Genomic DNA, 20245 nt, shown 5'->3' with positions numbered 1-20245 from the left:
AATTAAACAGATTCCCAAATCTATTTATTGATCCCTTTAGGTCAGAGCACACAAGAACATTTTTTTCTATCTCATTTGGACTTTGAAATTGAAAAGTACAGACTTTGCAATTGAAAACGATGCCAAAAACAATCCCTTTGCAAATATTTCTATTGTAGCCTTCAATTTCAAAATGAATACATGCAGCTGCTAGCCTAATAACCAAAAACAAGGGACGTCTTTAAAGCAAAGTGGGTTGAAATTTATAACCATTTCAGAATAATATGCAATCCCTAATTACAAGCTGCTAAAATTATTAATTTTTCAAAGAATTATGACTAAAACCTTTGACTTATTTGTTCAAAATACATTTGGGCATGTCATGGCTTGCTTTGAAAACCTTTATTCATCATTCATGTGGAGCAACATGTCACATCGATTCAACATAGCACAACCTTTCTACAAATGTTCCCTAACAAAAGCCAAATGCTGAAATAGACGAGTTGATAGTTGAACTGATTTTTTGTTGATCCATGACTGATGCTACAAAACAAAGACTGAAAACAGGTCCACCTTCATTTTTTATCTGACAGAAGATCAACAGCAACCATTTGTTTGCTTGGTAAATACTGCCCATGTGCCAAAGATTTTGTTTTCCACAGCAGGATAAGATGGGTTTTATTGGTAGATAGTTATCATTAATATATGTGGTAAACTAGTGATGAGAAAATTAGGATTATTATTTTACCAGTTTTCTCTCTCAATAAAACACTGCAAGGAACTGCTTTGCAGATTCAAATGAGGCATTCCCTATATGTAATCTGAAATTTCTAACATTTCCAAAGAGTCTTTCAAGTTTGAGAGAGGGGAGAAGAGCTGAGAAAGAAATTTGTAGTTTGATGCAAAAAATAAATTGGCATGCTTCAGCTCAAAGCTGTTATACAAGTTATTTTATTAGTTACAAAGCTCCAATGAGACCAACGGGGCAAATATTTGTTGTTTGTTTTAGCGGCCAAACACATGATTTGATACCACTTACTTAATGAACCCTGCTTCTGAAATTCAAGACCATTGAAGATAATGGAACCAAACTTCATAAACCAGGTTCAATGTGCATTTATTACGCAACAACGGTTTTTCACTGTACCTTGGTACACATGACAATAAACTAAACTAAATTGAACTTATTACTACATTAGTACAGACAACAAATAGGGCTTCTGCCTTGGGAGCAATAAGTTGCTCTACTTCCTATTTTAAAACTTTATTTTAATGATTTTTAATTCTTTTAATTACACAACACGTCAAGGTTATTTTAAATCATTTTTAAATAAGTAAATCATTATTTTAAATCATTTAAAAACTATATTGATTTGTTTCCCCTAATTTCCAAATGTCTCTGATTATCAGACACAAAGAAACAGTACGAAGGCCTTTGACGTTCAGTTGTCAGAAGGGCAGCCCAGGGGCAGCGCTAGTTTCTGTGACCTTTGACTTTGCTGCCACTCATGAAGCACCATGTCCCACAATACCGTCATTGCAGTTTTACCAGCCGGATGACGGGCGTCTTCACTCCACGTGCGGCAGGTGCAATGCACTTCATTATAAGGACTGATAGATAACAAGCTTTGTAGCTTTATTTTGCAGATCATTTTGATGACAAGAGTCTTGAGAGTAAACAAAGAATACCCTTAGCCAGTACAATCATAAAACTTGATGATCCTGGCCATGAATATCTTGGTTCCAACTTGCGACTAGACTTTAGAGATACTGAAGAATATTCATATTTGCACAAAACACAGGAGACCATTCAGCCTACTGAGTCTATCCCAGCTCTAAGTAATACCATTAATCCATGGTAAATGGTAGGGAATTGAAGAATGCAGGTGAACAGAGGGATCTGGGAATAACTGTGCACAGTTCCCTGAAAGTGGAATCTCATGTAGATAGGGTGGTAAAGAAAGCTTTTGGTGTGCTGGCCTTTATAAATCAGAGCATTGAGTATAGAAGTTGGGATGTAATGTTAAAATTGTACAAGGCATTGGTAAGGCCAATTCTGGAGTATGGTGTACAATTTTGGTCGCCTAATTATAGGAAGGATGTCAACAAAATAGAGAGAGTACAGAGGAGATTTACTAGAATGTTGCCTGGGTTTCAGCAACTAAGTTACAGAGAAAGGTTGAACAAGTTAGGGCTTTATTCTTTGGAGCGCAGAAGGTTAAGGGGGGACTTGATAGAGGTTTTTAAAATGATGAGAGGGATAGACAGAGTTGACGTGGAAAAGCTTTTCCCACTGAGAGTAGGGAAGATTCAAACAAGGGGACATGACATGAGAATTAAGGGAATGAAGTTTAGGGGTAACATGAGGGGGAACTTCTTTACTCAGAGAGTGGTAGCTGTGTGGAATGAGCTTCCAGTGAAGGTGGTGGAGGCAGGTTCGTTTTTATCATTTAAAAATAAATTGGATAGTTATATGGATGGGAAGGGAATGGAGGGTTATGGTCTGAGCGCAGGTATATGGGACTAGGGGAGATTATGTTTTTGGCACGGACTAGAAGGGTTGAGATGGCCTGTTTCCGTGCTGTAATTGGTATATGGTTATATGGTTAATCCAATTCCCCTATTTCCCTGTTGTCTGTTATCTTCAAAATTCCAATACCAACATACCAGCACTAAGGTCAATTTAGTAGTCAACAGCACATTCTTGAAACATGGTAGAAAAACAGAGAAGTTACAGGAATCACAGAAAATATCGTGCAAACTCCACACAACTCGAGGTTCGAACCAGAATACCTGGAGTCCAGAGACACCAATAGCAATCACTACCAACATGTCATCCCCAATATTTCTAAGCCAGCAGAGCTATGAAGTGCTGGAGTAACTCAGCAGGTCGGACAACATCACTGGAGAAAAAGGATGGGTGACGTTTTGGGTTGGGACCCTTCTTCGACCCTTTCTACATATTTTGTTTACTAAACCAGCATGGCAGTTCATTATCCCACTGCTGCTTGCTGGATCCTGCTCAATGCAGATGGTTTGATACATTTGCTGCAGTAGAATGACAAAAACTGCATGACAGGAAATGCATCAACCAACCTGCACAGAGCAAGATCCAGTAAATGGCCATGGCATAATGAACTGAGAGTTTAGTTTGATGACAACGGTCAAGGAATACATACTGTACCTGCCCTTCAATATGGTGCCATGGGATCTTTTATGTCTAACTAAGAAATAGACAACCTCTGGGTTACCACTTCAGTTAGAAGAAGAGTGGAGTAGAAATTTATAAAGTCATCCTCTGATCAATTTATTTATTTCCATATCCTTAAGAAGTAGGAGGTCACTTGGTACATCAAGAACATGCTGGTGAAATAACGTCTCTTCACTTATTTCATTGTAAACTAATCTCTCATGCGTATCTCTGATTCTCCCACCATCCACCCACAATAAGTAGCCAATCAACCCACACATCTGTGGGACATGAGAAGAATTGCACACACTCACGGGGAAAATTTGCAAACAGTACCCGACGTCAGCATCAAACCCAGAGCACCAGAGTGGCACAGTGGTAGAGTTGTTGCCTTACAGCACCAACAGACCTTGGTCCGATCTTGATTACGGGTACTACTCTGAACAGAGTTTGTACGTTCTTCCCATGACCTTTCATGGGGTTTCTCTGGTTTCCTCCCACACTTCAAAGACGTACAAATTTGTAGATTAATTGGCTTGGTATAATTGTAATTTGTGGGATAGTCTTGGTGTGCGGGGATCACTGGTCGGCACTGACTCGGTGGGCGGAAAGGGCTTGCTTCCGCAATGCATCTCTAAACTAAATATCACCAGAGCGGCAAGCAACACTACCTGCCGCAACACTATCTCATAATTGTGTTCCCTGCTTCTAACTTTAACTTGCATCCCAGTTTGATCCTGGCTCTGTTTGGGAGTGTGGAGAGATGGTATTCAGTGCGGTACCATAAATGAAAAACCTTGCAAAGTGTGTCACAACAAAGAAGACTGGAAACCTCTGTTTGAATCGATACAAAGCAAGCCATCAGGATCAGTCAAACAGAAAGGTACAGGGACAACGGGACTGCAGTCCTAAAGAAGGATTGGAACTATACACGCATGAAAATGCCATTGTGTCAGATAACGTGAGTTTTCTGTTGGGTGTGTCATCCTAATGCATACTTTCCTCTTCTCCTGTCATGAGAAACAAGTAAAACATTTATTTTTATGCTGTCTCCACCCACGCCTGGCTTGGGGCGTGAGTCTGCAGATGCCAAATTTTCAATAGTAAAATGCGTCAATACGTTAATCAAGAGTGATACTTGACAGTGTGTTATTCAACATCACAGCCCTGCCTAAACCTGTCTTCCGAACATTGTCAAAAGGACCCTAGACAACGTGAAACAGAAAGAACAGCTAATTGCTGGTGCAATTGGAACAAGGTGCAAAAAGATTATCGCAATGGTAATGAACAATTGCTTAACCATGCTACGACTAGAAAAACATCAGCATTAAAGGCAAAGAGGGGTACAGGCAGGGCAGGGAGCAAAACTGTCTAGATTCATTGTTCACTTCATACCAGCTTAAGGAAGAAGGAAGCAGTACTGGACATAGTACTCGGGGGTAAGTGGTACATGTTGCACTGGGAGGAGCAAATGAGAACAGTGATCATAAAATTTGGTATATGTTTATTATAGAAAAGAATCAAGGTGCAATCAAAATGGGAAAATAAACTCTGGAAAAAGACTATCTTCAAAGGAGATCTGAAGTAAATGTATAGGAATCCAGGTCCGACCGGTGCAACCAAAGGCAGACCATCCTAAAGCCAACAGCCCAGGTACATTCAAGGAATATTCTCAAAAAAAGGGTAAATTGAATAGTACATTTTTCCAAAAATGTGGAAGTGATGTGGAAAGATTCTAACATCAAATGCCATATTCTTCAACGGCGCACAGGATAAACAATGAAATGGCTTTAGCTCTATTCTGCGGCCTTGATCTGAAGCACCTGATCGTAAAATGCCGCACTTTTTTCTCCAAAAGGAATTCATCTCTAACATCTAACGTCAACAGTTTATACACCAACTCAAGCCAATACCATGATGGTACTGAATGAATTTTTCAGGTCAGGTCGGGGGGAGTTCCCCGCCCACCACGGGCACCATGTAATCCCGTGCTACCTGCTCCATGGTCGGATAGTCAACGACTAAACCGTCTCCCCCACCTGGGTTGCCTAGTGAAGAGGGGGTTGTGGACCCCCAGCAGGTCCAAAAACAATACATGTCAAAGGGCGAGCCAACGGCCATCCACACTTCAGTAGAAGTTGCGATCACTGTCATACATAGTATTGTAAGGAATGATGATAAAGCACACACACCAAAATCCTATACTTCCAGCGGCGGAAGTTCGCAGGAACTGGAGGGCAGAGATGTGTGGTGCGTCCGTCACCGTTCCCATTGGAAACCAGCACCACTGCATCACTAATGTTTTCAACGGCGATGAATGGATGAATTATACTCAATCATCGTCCCTCTTTAGTCAGCAAACCCTGATGTGCGACTCATTATTGCCAATGATTTTAATCACACAAATTTCAGGACCACAGCTCCCGAATGCCATCAACATGTCTCCTGCTCATGTCGGGCAATCATTTCTAGAACACTGCTACACTCGAGTACTTGCTCCTCTCTATCTCCAACTGTACCCATATAGAATCTTCATCTGTCCATGGGCAACATGGGGTCTTTCTTTATACCTTTTAAATTTGGACAATCCATTGACACAAAGTTCACAGAACATAAGACTGGCAATGACTAGTTAAGCTTGTTTCCCACCTGGATATGTTATGGTGAATTGAGAAGCATAAATGTGATCAAGATTGAATATTTTGATGGTATTCTGAGCAGTGTTACTTTTTGTAGAAAAAAGGTGTCGATACACACAATTAATAAACATATGCGTCGAGACCCTTCTTCAGACACAAAGCGTCACCCATTACTTCTCTCCAAAGATGCCGCCTGTCCTGCTGAGCTACTCCAGCATTTTGTGTCTATCTTCGGTTTAAACCAGCATCTGCAGTTCCTTCCAAAACATATGCGTCAAATGGCTTCACAAAAAAAAAGCACTGATTCCATGCAGTTGTTTCAAACACTGGAAGCAAGACCCAGGCCCCTGATTAACTGCCCCTTGATCTAGGTACATCAAAAATAATGGTGGAAGTACTTGTAAGGAATGCCAGACGCTTACTGCAGATGTTCCAGATTGGAAAACTTTGAGACAAACTTTGGGTTGATTTCACATTCATCGTAGAGCCAGAATATTTGTCCATAAACAGTAGCCAAGAAAGATAGGGAATGGGAGACTATATTAAATGTGATGAGATCACCCCCAATCAATGGAATCCTTGTCAGACATTGAGTGGCATGCAATGTCTAGCAGAGACTACGGGAAAGGAAGAATCTAAGAATTGCATGTGTTCCACTTTTTGCATCCACTGAAATACTTATTGACGTGCAGCATTATTGTAAAATAGGCACCTTACGTTTTACGCAGGGGTTACATTCTTGAAAAGTAGTAATTCAAAAGCAAATTAAATATATACATTATTATGCTGCCATGTGTAAATTTGAGCGGGTTATTTCAAAAATACGAGTGCATAAATCAAACTGGTATTAATTGATCAAGTGAATTATTTTAAAAACGCATACATCAAACATACGTAAAACGTGAGGAGCCTGTATAGGAAATGTCAGTTTATGCAGACAAGCTCCCAAAAGTAAAATGTCCAGAATTTATTTTTGTACATGATGTTGACTGAAGTACAAACATTGGTCATGCCTCCAATCCTGGAGAAATCTCCCTGCTCCACATTTGAAACAAGATCATAAGTTTATGTTATAGGAACAGAATTAGGCCATTTCGCCCATCAAGTCCACCCCACCTTTCAATCATGGCTGATCCATCTTTCCCACTCAACCCCTTTCTCTTGTCTTCTCACCATAACCCCTGCCATCTGTATAAATCAAGAATTAGGCAATCGGGCAGTAAGTTTAATGCATCATCTCAGAGGTGGCATCGCAGATTGTGAAACCTTCCCCAAGTCCTGTATAGAAAGAACATAGAACAGTGCAGCATAGGTACTGGCCCTTCAGCACAAAAACAATGTGCCAAATGTGATGCCAAGTTAAACTGATTTCATCTGCCTGTACATGATCCATATCATTCTATATCCCTCCTCCTAAACGACACTATCATATCTGCCTCCACCACCATGCCTGGCAGTGCGTTCCAGGACCCGACTGCTTTCCGTCTAAAAAACTTACCCCCACCTTTCCCCCTCGCAACTTACAGCTATGCCCTCGAGTCTTGGACATTTCCACCCTGGTAAAAACTTCCCTGACTTTCGGCTTTATCTATGCCTCATAATTTTAAATACTTCTATCACCTTCCCTCAGTCTCAGAGGTTCCAACAATCCAAGTCTATCCAACCTCTCCCTATAGTTGAAACCCTCTAAACCAGGCAGCATTCTGGTAAACCTCCTCTGCACCCTCTCCAAAGCCGCCAGATCTTTCCTGCAATGCAGCAACCAGGAATGTACGCAATACTCCAATTGTGACCAAACAAAGGTCCGACAGAGCTGTGTCGTGACTTCCTGACTCGTATATTCATTGCCCCTAGTAATGAAGGCAAGCATACCATACACCTTCTTAACCACTCTACCTACTTGTGTTGCAGTCACCCAAGTAGGAAGTGCTACTATATTGTTCTTTTACCATGTCCTTTTCTGCCATTTAAAATCAGGCCAATCTAGACAATGGTTTAAAAAGTCAGTTTCCACTGTATTCATAGAACCCTGTCCTGTTGCCGCCTTGGTATTTATCAAGTAATACCTTACAATGCAGGTAAACTAAGTGATCTCATCATGACAGACTATGGAAGATTCTTACATTAAAAAGTGAAACAAATTATAGTTTTTGTACAGTGGTGAAATTTGTGCCTGGGTTGTTTAACGCATCCAAAAAAAAAGTTACTTTATTCCTTTTGCGTCTGGTCAGAGTTCAAAAACCCATATGATTAGAAGCGATTAAGATACTTGCAGAGAGGGAGGGTTGCTGGGTTATAACCATGCCTTTGTTTCTCAGACAGCCCTCTCACTCCTTTGGAATGCTTGCGTGTGACGAAGCCTGTTGGTAAAACCATACCCAGTCCAAGATGATGACCTCAGACGTTTAACCATAGTTGGTGACCTTGACTGCAGTAATGAATACATAATTTCTTTGATAAACAGTGTAACATAATTTTATTGAGTAACCTCTAAATTTTAGATTGTTGTCGGTGCAGCTAGCTGGTGAACTTGCTCATTTTAAATCAGTGTCAGTCTATGTAAAAAATAAAAAATAAACACCTGACACCATCCCTTCCTTTCACCCCACCCCTCCACAAAACAAGCTTTGCTCTCTGTTTCTTATCGCTGGTTCTGCATCATCAAACAGGGTGGGACGATTTAAAGTAACGCAGTGTCTCTATTGGGCCACCGTGTTAGTTGCTAACAAGGGGAGAGATTCACAGTCTTGGCTCATTATTCTTACAGACTCTCTTTACACTGCTTTGAAAGGGGTCGAGCACAAGGGCATTGAGTTGCACAATGTTGTGGAGTATCAGTTTAAATCAGGTTTAGATTGTATCCTTTAAATGAAAGAATTAACCTACAAAAGACCCGTCATCTGCGGATTGATTTAACGGGGATAAATGTGTCCTCTCTCGCAGGTACTATTTCAATGTCGTCTATGTTTCAAACCCTACCTCGGAAATTTGTTTTTGCTGATGTCACTGGGATGAATTTTCAGAAGCAGGAGTTGAACACACAGATGCTTCAATGAAGGCTGCTGATCCACAACTTATATCTATCCAAATATTATATCGAGCCAATCTCTTCTGAATCCCCTGAATTTGGAGTCGGCAGGGCAGTACTCTGCATATTGCCAAATAATATCTATCACCAGAACTGAAAGATGCACCAAAGATAGAAATAAAGATATTATGCAAAACCTGGAAGCCAAGTCCAGCTCTGGACATCTCGCTTATGAAAAACATCAAAGTCATGAAAATTTACCACAAAAACTAGTAAACGTTCATTATTTGAGTACTTTGGAGAGGACCTAAAATGATTAGCCAGGAGAAGACAACACATGCAAAAAACAAGCTTGGTGGAATTTGATATTTAGTTTTAATGTTAATGTATATTTTACTAAACTTGAAGAAACCACAGGACAGTTTATTATTTTATAAAATTGAGTTTTGTTTTGAGATAGTGCGGAAACAGGCCCTTTGGCCGACCTAGCTCGCACCGACACTAACACTATCCTACACACACGAGGGACAATTTACAATTTTACCAAGCCAAACCCTCACGTCTTTAGAGTGTAGAAGAAAACCGGAGCTCCCGGAGAAAACCCATGCAGGTCACAGGGAGAACGTACAAACTCCTTCTGAGAGCACCCGTAGTTCAGGATCGAACCCGGGTCTCTGGCACTGTTACTCAGCAACTCTACCACTGCACCACCATGCCGCCCTTTACAATTAATAAGGTTTCAAACTTACAATTGTTCTTTTTCAGTCTTACCAAAAGCTCATTGCAGAATAATTATGAGGTGAAGACACAATAATTGAGAAGTGATGGGAAGTGGGGGTGTCCAACATATGCATCACATAACATGGACTTTTATGTATTGTGATTATCCCATTAGAGACAAAAAATGGGGCATTTATATCCGCACAGAAGATAGTCTTTGGAAATCTTCCTTCTTTTGCGTATGGCATGCACAACCTAAAGTTGTAGCACAACTTGTTTTATTTGACCTTATTTGATTGTGCACACCAGGTTGATTGCATTCGTCGAAACAGGACAGACCACGTGAAGGTTGCAATCTATCACTCCGGACATCTTCCTCAAGAGGTGGCACAGTGGTAGAGTTGATACCTTACAACCCCAGGTGCTGTCTGCACGGAGTTTGTATGATCTCCCTGTGACCGCATGATTTTACTTCGGGTGCTCCAGTTTCCTCCCACATTACACAGACGTACAGGTTTTTAGGTTAATTGGCTTTAGTAAATTTGTAAATTGTTTCTAGTGTGTAGGATAGTGCTAGCATACGGAGTGATCACTGGTCGGAAAGGCCTCAGTGGGCCAAAGGACCTGCTTCCACACCCTATCTCTAAAGTCTAAAAGTGGTCTAAAAGGAGTAGAATTGTTATTTTCTTTTTTAAGCTGAAGGTAGATAGATTCTTGATAAGTCAGAAGGTGAAAGGTTATCATGTGTGGACAGGAATGTGGAATCAAGGCCACAGATCCGATCAGCCACAATGATGAAATAATCGAGGCAATTTGCCGAGCTGCCTGGCCTACCGCTCCTCTTAATTTACATACAAATCTATTCGTTTGCCAAAGCTGACAGTGTGAAAAAAAATAATTAGACACAAAAAGATGAGTTAACTCAGCGGGACAGACAGCATTGATGTTTCGGGTCAAACTTCAGACTGAAAGTAAGTGGAGCGAGAGATGCAGCAGAGATCCGAAAGTGTAGGGTGTGAAAACGAGACAAAGGGTATGAGGAATGGAGATTAGATCATTGTTGCTAGGAGAAGAAAACAACAAAGCAAACAGAGATGAAATGTAATCGAGGACATTCAGACTGGTTGGAGAACTAGGAAGTGGAGGGGATGGAGAGAGGGAAAGCAAGGGTTACTTGAATTTGGAGACGTCAATATTCAATAGACAATAGGTGCAGGAGTAGGCCATTCAGCCCTTTTAGCCAGCACCGCCATTCAATGTGATCATCCCCAATCAGTACCCCGTTCCTGACTTCTCCCCATATTCCCTGACTCCACTACCTTTAAGAGCCCTATCTAGCTCTCTCTTGAAAGTATCCGGAGAACCAGCCTCCACCGCCCTCTGAGGCAGAGAATTCCACAGACTCACAACTCTGAGTGAAAAAAGTGTTTCCTCGTCTCCATTCTAAATGGCTTACCCCTTATTCTTAAACTATGGTCCCTGGTTCTGGACTCCCCCAACATCGGGAACATGTTTCCTGCCTCTAGCGTGTCCAAACCCTTAATAATCTTAGATGTTTCAATAAGATCCCCTCTCATCTGTCTAAACTCCAGAGTATACAAGCCCAGCCGCTCAATTCTCTCAGCATATGACAGTGCCGCCACCCCGGGAATTAACCTTGTAAACCTGCGCTGCACTCCCTCAATAGCAAGAATGCTCTTCCTCAAATTAGGGGACCAAAACTGCACACAATACTCCAGGTGTGGTCCCACTGGGGCCCTATACAACTGCAGAAGGACCTCTTTGCTCCTATACTCAACTCCTCTTGTTATGAAGGTCAACGTGCTATTCGCTGTCTTCACTGCCTGCTGTACCTGCATGCTTACTTTCATTGACTGATGAACAAGGACCCCCAGATCCCGTTGTGCTTCCCCTTTTCCCAACTTGACTCCATTTAGATAATAATCTGCCTTCTTACTATCTAATCTGGTAAGAACTGTATTTTCTCTTCATGCCTGCTCATCTGATCTGCACACACCCTCCCCGGTATGATATATATATATATATACTGTACATCTTCATATCAAAAGCCCACCCCAATCGTTCAAAATAGAAATATCTAGACAAAATAATATAAGATGCCCAAGCATGAATGGCTCCTACACTGTTTGTCCACCCCCAGTTTCAGGCAGGATTCCATTCCTTAGAACTGTTCATAACTCCAACAGTTTGCAAGTTGGCAATGTGACTGGAAACCGTTCCCACATGGCAGAAGTCGCCTGTACCCCCACGACAGCCAGCAAATTTATCCCACATCTCCATCTCCATCACATCCTCATCTCCAAGTGCTACAGGCTGTAAATAAGTTTAGCATGTGTGAGCTGTGGAAGACATATTTCTAGCAGTATTATTTTGAACGCTTGGGGGTGGGTTTTTGATACGAAGATGTACGTTACATATATCATACCAGGGGTGGATGTGTGCAGATCAGACGAGCAGGCACGGGAGAGAATATAGTTCTTACCAGATTAGATAGTAACAGAAAGATACAATTTGTATAAGAATAAATAGGATGTGGTATGTTCACTTTTTTGTTCTTACTTTGTTCTAACCTAAAATAATAAGATGCCAACTAATAACAAACTAACTAATAAGAGCATGAATGGCTCCCACAACCAGAATAAATGCAACCAGAATTCAGGACAACCAGAATTGGTGCTCCCTCCTATATACACAGCAATGCCAACATTATCATGATATGTAGCACCTGCAACATGTCCAACAGTGTTAGCACAGCTGCAGCACAGAATGAGCAAATGCAAACCCTTTCTACAAGCAGAGGCTGTGACACATATTCAACGTTTAGTTGCACTTAGCTTGCAATAATCATATTAGCTACATTTCATTTTTCACCGATGCAATCACCAATTCAGTCATTCGAGATTAAATCTGTGACCTCAATAACATTCTTCCGGCTGACAAACCAAAAAAACTTTTAAAAAATTTGTGGAGAATTAGAAAATTAAATTTGTATTAATCTGATGAAGGGTCTCAACCCGAAATGTTACCCATTCGTTTTCTCCAGAGATGCCGCCTGTCCTGCTGAGTTATTGTTACTACAGCATTTTGTGTCTATCTTAGAAAATTAAATTTATTAAATTTGAGGATTCCCTTCAACATTTGTTTCTAAGTTGTGTGGAAATAAATAAAACAAAATAATCAGACAGCAGTTGGTTCAGCCCGCACGTTCCACATGTGCAGACGACATTAGTGTTCACTTCCCATCACTCAGAGTATCAAGTTGATAACATCATACCCCCTGGAGAAATTTTTTTTTTTGCCTCAATTCAAAGGAAGGCTATATTATCACTTGAAACGCCCTCCTCCCCTCTCAGCCAATCTAAACAAAAACAAACCTCTTGCGCATAAAAGTAGCATTAGCCCTGAGGGGGTTGAGCTTAATAGTGAGGGCAGTGCACTCTACACCACACTCCGAAATTCAATTCCATCCACCTCAAAGGAGCCACATTTTCAAAGCAGCGTAGAAAGTTGCACCTGTTACTCCAGAGTACTACCAGCTGGGAGCACAGTTACAGACAGATTTTTGTTTGTATCTAGGATGGGCCACTTCCACTTGGTGCAATGAGCACACCACAATCCCAGAGATACACACTCACGCGCCGACACACACTCCGAGACAGAGACACATACACACACACAGATAGACAAGGACACTCAAAGATAGGGAGAGACACACACAGATAGAGACACAGAGACACATACACATACAGTGCCCTCCATAATGTTTGGGACAAAGACCCGTCATTTATTTACTTGCCTCTGTACTCCACAATTTGAGATTTGTAATAGGAAAAAAATCACATGTGGTTAAAGTGCACATTGTCAGATTTTAATAAAGGCAATTATTATACATTTTGGTTTCACCATGTAGAAATTACAGCAATGTTTAGACATAGTCCCCCCCATTTCAGGGCGCCATAATGTTTGGGATACAGCAGTGTCATGCAAATGAAAGTAGTCATGTTTAGTATTTTGTTGCATATCCTTTGCACACAATGACTGCTTGAAGTCTGCGTTTCATGGACATCACCAGTTGCTGGTTGTCTTCTCTGTTGATGCTCTGCCAAGCTTGTATTACAGCCATCTTCAGCCTATGCATGTTTTGGGGGCTAGTTCCTTTCAGTTTTCTCTTCAGCATGCTCAATTGGGGTCCGATCAGGTGATTGACATGGCCACTTTAGAATTTACCCTTTTTCAGCTTTGAAAAACTCCTTTGTTGCTTTAGCAATATCTTTGAGATCACTGGACTGCACTTCTTCCCACCCTGCTTCCTGTAAGGACTCCATCCCCTACTCCCAATTCCTCCGTCTACGCCGCATCTGCTCCACGGATGAGGCGTTCCACACCAGGACATCTGAAATGTCCTCATTATTCAGGGAACGGGGGTTCCCCTCCTCCACCATAGATGATGCTCGCACCAGGGTCTCTTCCATACCCCGCAACACTGGTCTCTCTCCCCATCCCCCCACTCGCAACAAGGGCAGAGTCTAGTCCTCGCCTAGTCCTCACCTTTCACCCCACCAGCTGTCACATACAAAAAGTAATCCTCCGTCAGTTTCGCCACCTCCAACGTGACCCCACCACTCGCCACATCTTCCCATCTCCCCCCATATCTGCCTTCCGCAAAGACCGCTCCCTCCATAACTCCCTTGTCAATTCTTCCCTTCCCTCTCGTACCACCCCCTCCCCGGGCACTTTCCCTTGCAACCGCAAGAGATGCAACACTTGTCCCTTTACCTCCCCCCTCGACTCCGTTCAAGGACCCAAACAGTCGTTCCAGGTGCGACAGAGGTTCACCTGCATCTCCTCCAACCTCATCTATTGCATCCGCTGCTCTAGATGTCAGCAGATCTATATCGGTGAGACCAAGCGGAAGTTGGGCGATCGTTTCGCCGTACACCTCCGCTCGGTCCGCAATAACCAAGCTGACCTCCCGGTGGCTCAGCACTTCAACTCCCCCTCCCACTCCGTCCTCTCTGTCCTGGGTCTCCTCCATGGCCACAGCGAGCAGCACCGGAAATTGGAGGAACAGCACCTCATATTCCGCTTGGGGAGTCTGCATCCTGGGGGCATGAACATCGAATTCTCCCAATTTTGTTAGTCCTTGCTATCTCCTCCCCTTCCTCAGTCCCCCCTGCTGTCTCCTCCCATCCCCCAGCCTTTGGGCTCCTCCTCCTTTTTCCTTTCTTGTCCCCGCCCCCCCCCGATCAGTCTGAAGAAGGGTTTTCGGTCCGAAACGTTGCCTATTTCCTTCACTCCATAGATGCTGCTGCACCCGCTGAGTTTCTCCAGTTTTTTTGTGTATCTTTGAGATCATTGTCTTGCTGTAGCATGAACCGCCAGCCAAAGAGTTTTGTGGCATTTATTTGAACTTGAGCACATAGGATGTGTCTATACACTTCAGAATTCATTATGATACTACCATCAGCAGTTGTATCATCAATGAAAATAAGTGAGCCAGTACCTTCAGCAGCCATACATGCCCAGGCCATAACACACTCACCACCATGTTTTACAGATGATGTGGTATGCTTTGAATCTTGGGCAGTTCCTTCTCTCCTCCATACTTTGCTCTTGCCATCACTCTGATATGTTAATCTTTATCTCATCTGTCCACAATACCTTTTTCCAGAACTGTGGTTGCTTTTATAATACTTCTTAGCAGACTGTAACTTGGCCATCCTAATTTTGTGGCTAACTTTTGCATCTTGCAGTGTAGCCTCTGTATTTCTGTTCATGATGTCTTCTGCGGACAGTGATCATTGACAAATCCACACATGACTCCTGAAGAGTGTTTCTGATTTGTCGGACAGGTGTTTGGGGATTTTCCTTTATTATAGAGAGAATTCTTCCGGTCATCAGCTGTGGAGTCTTCCTTGGCCTGCCAGTCACTTTGCGATTAGTAAGCTCACCAGTGCTCTCTTTCTTCTTAATGATGTTCCAAACAGTTGATTTTGGTAAGCCTAAGGTTTGGCTGATGTCTCTAAAAGTTTTATTCTTGTTTCTCAGTCTCATAATGGCTTCTATGACTTTCATTGGTACAACTTTGGTCCTCATGTTGATAAACAGCAATTAAAGTTTCCAAAGATGATGGAAAGAATGGAGGAAATAGGTGCTGAGAGCTCTCTTATACCTGCATTAAGGAGGCAATTAAACACACCTGAGCAATTATAAACACCTGTGAAGCCATGTGTCCCAAACATTATGGTGCCCTGAAATGGGGGGGACTATGTATAAACACAGCCATAATTTCTACATGGTGAAACCAAAATGTATAAAAAATGGCCTTTATTATATCTGACAATGTACACTTTAGCCACATGTAATTTTTTCTATTACAAATCTCAAATTGTGGACTACAGAGGCAAATAAGTAAATGATGGGTCTTTGGCCCAAACATTATGGAGGGCACTGTACATAGACCAGGACACTCAGAACAGAAAGATACAGAGAGACAGTTAGGGACAAGGAGTGCAGGGTGGTTGTGGGGCCAATGTGTGAATGTGTGACATTGACTAGAACTGCATCATTGCAACAGCAGCAAACACATTGGTAGAAATAGTTTACTGATGGATCCATTTGGGATAGTTTGAGGATGCTAACAGTGGCATGGCTTTGCAAAATAAATTCCTTGCTCCAGTGACCCGTCTAATTCTAGAGAATATACTGAAGGCAGAGCTGTAACGATTGTGAGATATACCAAGTTCTGAATTTGTTCCGAGGTCACCACATTTATGAATCTCGGAGGTCAGCTCCAATACAGTCAGCAAATTCACTTTGAATAAGGCACAATTCTAATTGCCGGTTAAGTTAACATTGTAAAATTGTACTTTAGAATTATTTTGACCATCTTTGGGCTGAGACAAACAAAATGAATGCCAAATTAATGCAAAAATCAGATGATGAAAGATGAATTATCAAAAACTAAAATAAAACGGCTGTTAAAAAATACAAAAAAAGGCACGTCCCTAAAAATAGATGCATTGGCGAAAGTTTGCTTGAACAAACTCAATACAAAAAGCGGGCCTCTTTATTTTGTACAATGAAAAAGCCTCTGTGCACAGCAAGGATGTGGTACATCTCAGAATGCTACTGCGAAACCTCGTAGTACTGATTCCAAAGTCGGATTCTTTGATCATCCTGTACTTTTCCTTTCAAATTAAGCCTATATACTGGTTGATTCACGGCCTGGTTCGGCAACATGAACGTCCATGACTAAAGAAGACTGCAAAAAGTTGTGAGCACTGCCCAGTCCATCACGGGGTCTGACCTCCTAACCATCAAAACGATCTACAGGAGTCACTTCCTCAAAATGGTAGCCAGCCTAATCAGACAACATACACATACACACTTTGTCTTGTTTATTATATTGTTTACAGTACTATATTTACATATTATATGCGCTGCTGCAAGTAAGAATTTCATTGTTCAGTCTGGGACATATGATAATAAAACACTATTGTAGTCTCTTGACTAATCATGCATATTAGTATTCTCCATGCTGATTTCACCATTTTCCATGTCCTCTTACAGAGAGGGAGCTCAAAACTTACTCTTTGTGAAGGTGTAATATTAAAATGCATGTGCATTCAAGTAAATGAAAGTGAATTTCAGATGCAGAACTCCAGTGCGATCAGGGAGGAATTACTGCCCTGGAGAGTGTTAGATAGGGAATTCCAATGTACCTTGCACCAAAGCACTTAGAAACACACCAGTGACAGTGGTCCAGATGATGAACAGTGGAGATCACAATTAGATGATGAATTGGGGTTGGGGTAACCGTAGAAGATGAAAGACATTGGGGGACAAGGATACTGGGGAATTTAATACCAGAATGAGAATGTTATCTGTTGGCAAGGAAAGCACTAAAGCACGTGCGATTTGATGTAGGGAAGAGATTTTTGAATGACTCCTGGGTAAGGGAAGATATTTTTGAATGACTCCTGGGTATAAAGGATAAGATAGGAAGCCATGCAGGAGAGGATTATATTGAAGGGAATGAAAGCATGATTAAGGCCCATCTGATGTCAAAGGCTGATGTTGATAAAATAGAAAGAGGCTGTATTGTCAAAGAGTGAATAAGGCATGGAAACAGGCCATCCAGCCCACTATGCCCATGTTGATCAGTGGACACCCATCCATAGTAATCTCATTTTGCAGCACTTGGCCGACAGTCATCAATGCCTAGGTGATTAAAGTGCTTATCCGCACACTTCTTAAATGCTATTGGTGACTCTGCTGCCACAATACTTTGGCATGCATTCCAGGTACTCGCTACTCTCTGGATGAAAAAGGTTCCCATCAAAGCTCCTGCCCCTTACCCCAAATCGTTGTCCTCCAGTTTCATTCACCTTTGTTAAAGGTTAAAGAATCCTGTTGTCTCCCCTTTCTCTCCCCCTCAATTTTAATAACTGCATAATGCTTTTGTGTCCTCTCTTAACATCCTATCACTCCTAGCTAAACAAACCCAGCCTCTCTCGTCCCCCCCCCCCAATCTCACTCATAACTAAAATGCTTTCTCCCAGGAAACATCCTTATGAATCTCATCCTCACCCTCTCGAGTTCTATCATATCCTTCCCATTGAATGGTAGCCAGAACTGCACGCAGTTCTCCAGTTGACTTCTGACCAATGTTTTACAAAGTTGAAGCATAGCCTGCTTGCTGTTATGGTCAAGGTTCTGTCGCATAAAGTTTGCTAACTCATATTCCTTCTTAACCACACTACCAACCTGCACTGCCAATGTGTTAATGTATACGCTCAATCATAAGCGCAGGACATAGAAATTGCCCCAAAATCTGGATATTAAAGGCATTTAAAAACATCACAAAATGCTTTTGAAAGCAGCAGGCGGTCAAATGTTATCAGGGTATTTCTGTGGCAGGGCATCAAGTTCCCTCTCCCAGGGCCTAGTTGCCACCCGCAGCCCATGTGGCCTCTCTAATGGGCCATAGGGCAGCAGAGCAAGAGCAGCTGCAGGATTAATGCATGGAGTCTGGCGGATCGCGCACCATCCTGCCCTGTGACTTAACTTCATTAACTGCAGTCTGAAGAAGTGTTTTGGCCCGAAACGTTGCCTATCTCCTTCGCTCCATAGATGCTGCTGCAACCGCTGAGTTTCTCCAGCATTTTTGTGTACCTTCGATTTTCCAGCATCTGCAGTTCCTTCTTAAACACTTAACTTCATAATTTTTAAGGAGTTTTCTCAGGTCTGGCAGCAATGAAGAATTTTGACAAATCACAAAGAGAGTAATTTTATTTTTCCTGGCATCCAAGTTAAACCATTTGCAAATATACATGAGAGTGCTTTACATCTGCTTCATCCCTGTTGATGTGTGATACAGTTACACAGTGAAGCAGCAGGTGGGGGCCATTTATCCTCTTTCTCCCGACAGTGACATCAATGACCCATCTCCTTTGCCCCACCTATTGTGGTAATAATGGTTAATAAAAATCTCAGCTTTAAAATTAACACTAGAAGTAGGCCACATGTTATTAATGGAGGAATTACTATAAAGTATTTCCCATTTATAAAAGAAGATGCACTTTCAAACCTTGCATCCCTTGATTCTGACTTTCCCATCCAACAGTTCTTTACGTCCTGAAAATGTCCTCATATCATAGAAACATAGAAACATAGAAACATAGAAATTAGGTGCAGGAGTAGGCCATTCGGCCCTTCGAGCCTGCACCGCCATTCAATATGATCATGGCTGATCATCCAACTCAGTATCCCGTACCTGCCTTCTCTCCATACCCCCTGATCCCCTTAGCCACAAGGGCCACATCTAACTCCCTCTTAAATATAGCCAATGAACTGGCCTCAACTACCCTCTGTGGCAGAGAGTTCCAGAGATTCACCACTCTCTGTGTGAAAAAAGTTCTTCTCATCTCGGTTTTAAAGGATTTCCCCCTTATCCTTAAGCTGTGACCCCTTGTCCTGGACTTCCCTAACATCGGGAACAATCTTCCTGCATCTAGCCTGTCCAACCCCTTAAGAATTTTGTAAGTTTCTATAAGATCCCCTCTCAATCTCCTAAATTCTAGAGAGTATAAACCAAGTCTATCCAGTCTTTCTTCATAAGACAGTCCTGACATCCCAGGAATCAGTCTGGTGAACCGTCTCTGCACTCCCTCTATGGCAATAATGTCCTTCCTCAGATTTGGAGACCAAAACTGTACGCAATACTCCAGGTGTGGTCTCACCAAGACCCTGTACAACTGCAGTAGAACCTCCCTGCTCCTATACTCAATATCATCCCTAAAGCTTTTAATTTCTATGGAATGCAGCCCTGCTTTGTGCATTCTCATCTATTAAGTTAATTCCAACCAAAACTAAGCCACATTCCCCACATTCCTTGTTGGGGTTTTAAGATTCTCCCGGAGACTTTCACATCTCTTCTCTGAACTTATGTTCTATGCAGTGAATGAAAATCAATGCTAACAACATTTTCTCTATAACTATGCCCTCCACAATACTCCAGGATAATTATTTCCTCAAAACTTCAGGCTCGTGATCATCCCCAAAATTAATGACTCCTCTGTTTGTGTCTGTACCTTCAGCTTAAGCTCCAAGTTGGTGGAATTCCATCCTTATAAGTACTCCATCAACTCCTTCGTTTAACATTTT

The 20245-nt window shown here is 42.0% G+C and overlaps 1 protein-coding gene across 5 annotated transcripts in view; it reads right to left on the bottom strand.

Moving 5' to 3' along the window:
* The window catches only part of lmo7a (LIM domain 7a), a 203921-nt gene that overhangs the window by 115338 nt on the left and 68338 nt on the right, over positions 1–20245 (bottom strand). The window lies entirely within an intron of this gene.

Source organism: Leucoraja erinacea, chromosome 6 (assembly GCF_028641065.1).
Source record: "Leucoraja erinacea ecotype New England chromosome 6, Leri_hhj_1, whole genome shotgun sequence".
In the NCBI taxonomy this organism is placed as follows: domain Eukaryota; kingdom Metazoa; phylum Chordata; class Chondrichthyes; order Rajiformes; family Rajidae; genus Leucoraja; species Leucoraja erinaceus.
The sequence above is the reverse complement of the archived record's forward strand: the minus strand, read 5'-3'. Positions and strand labels throughout refer to the sequence as shown.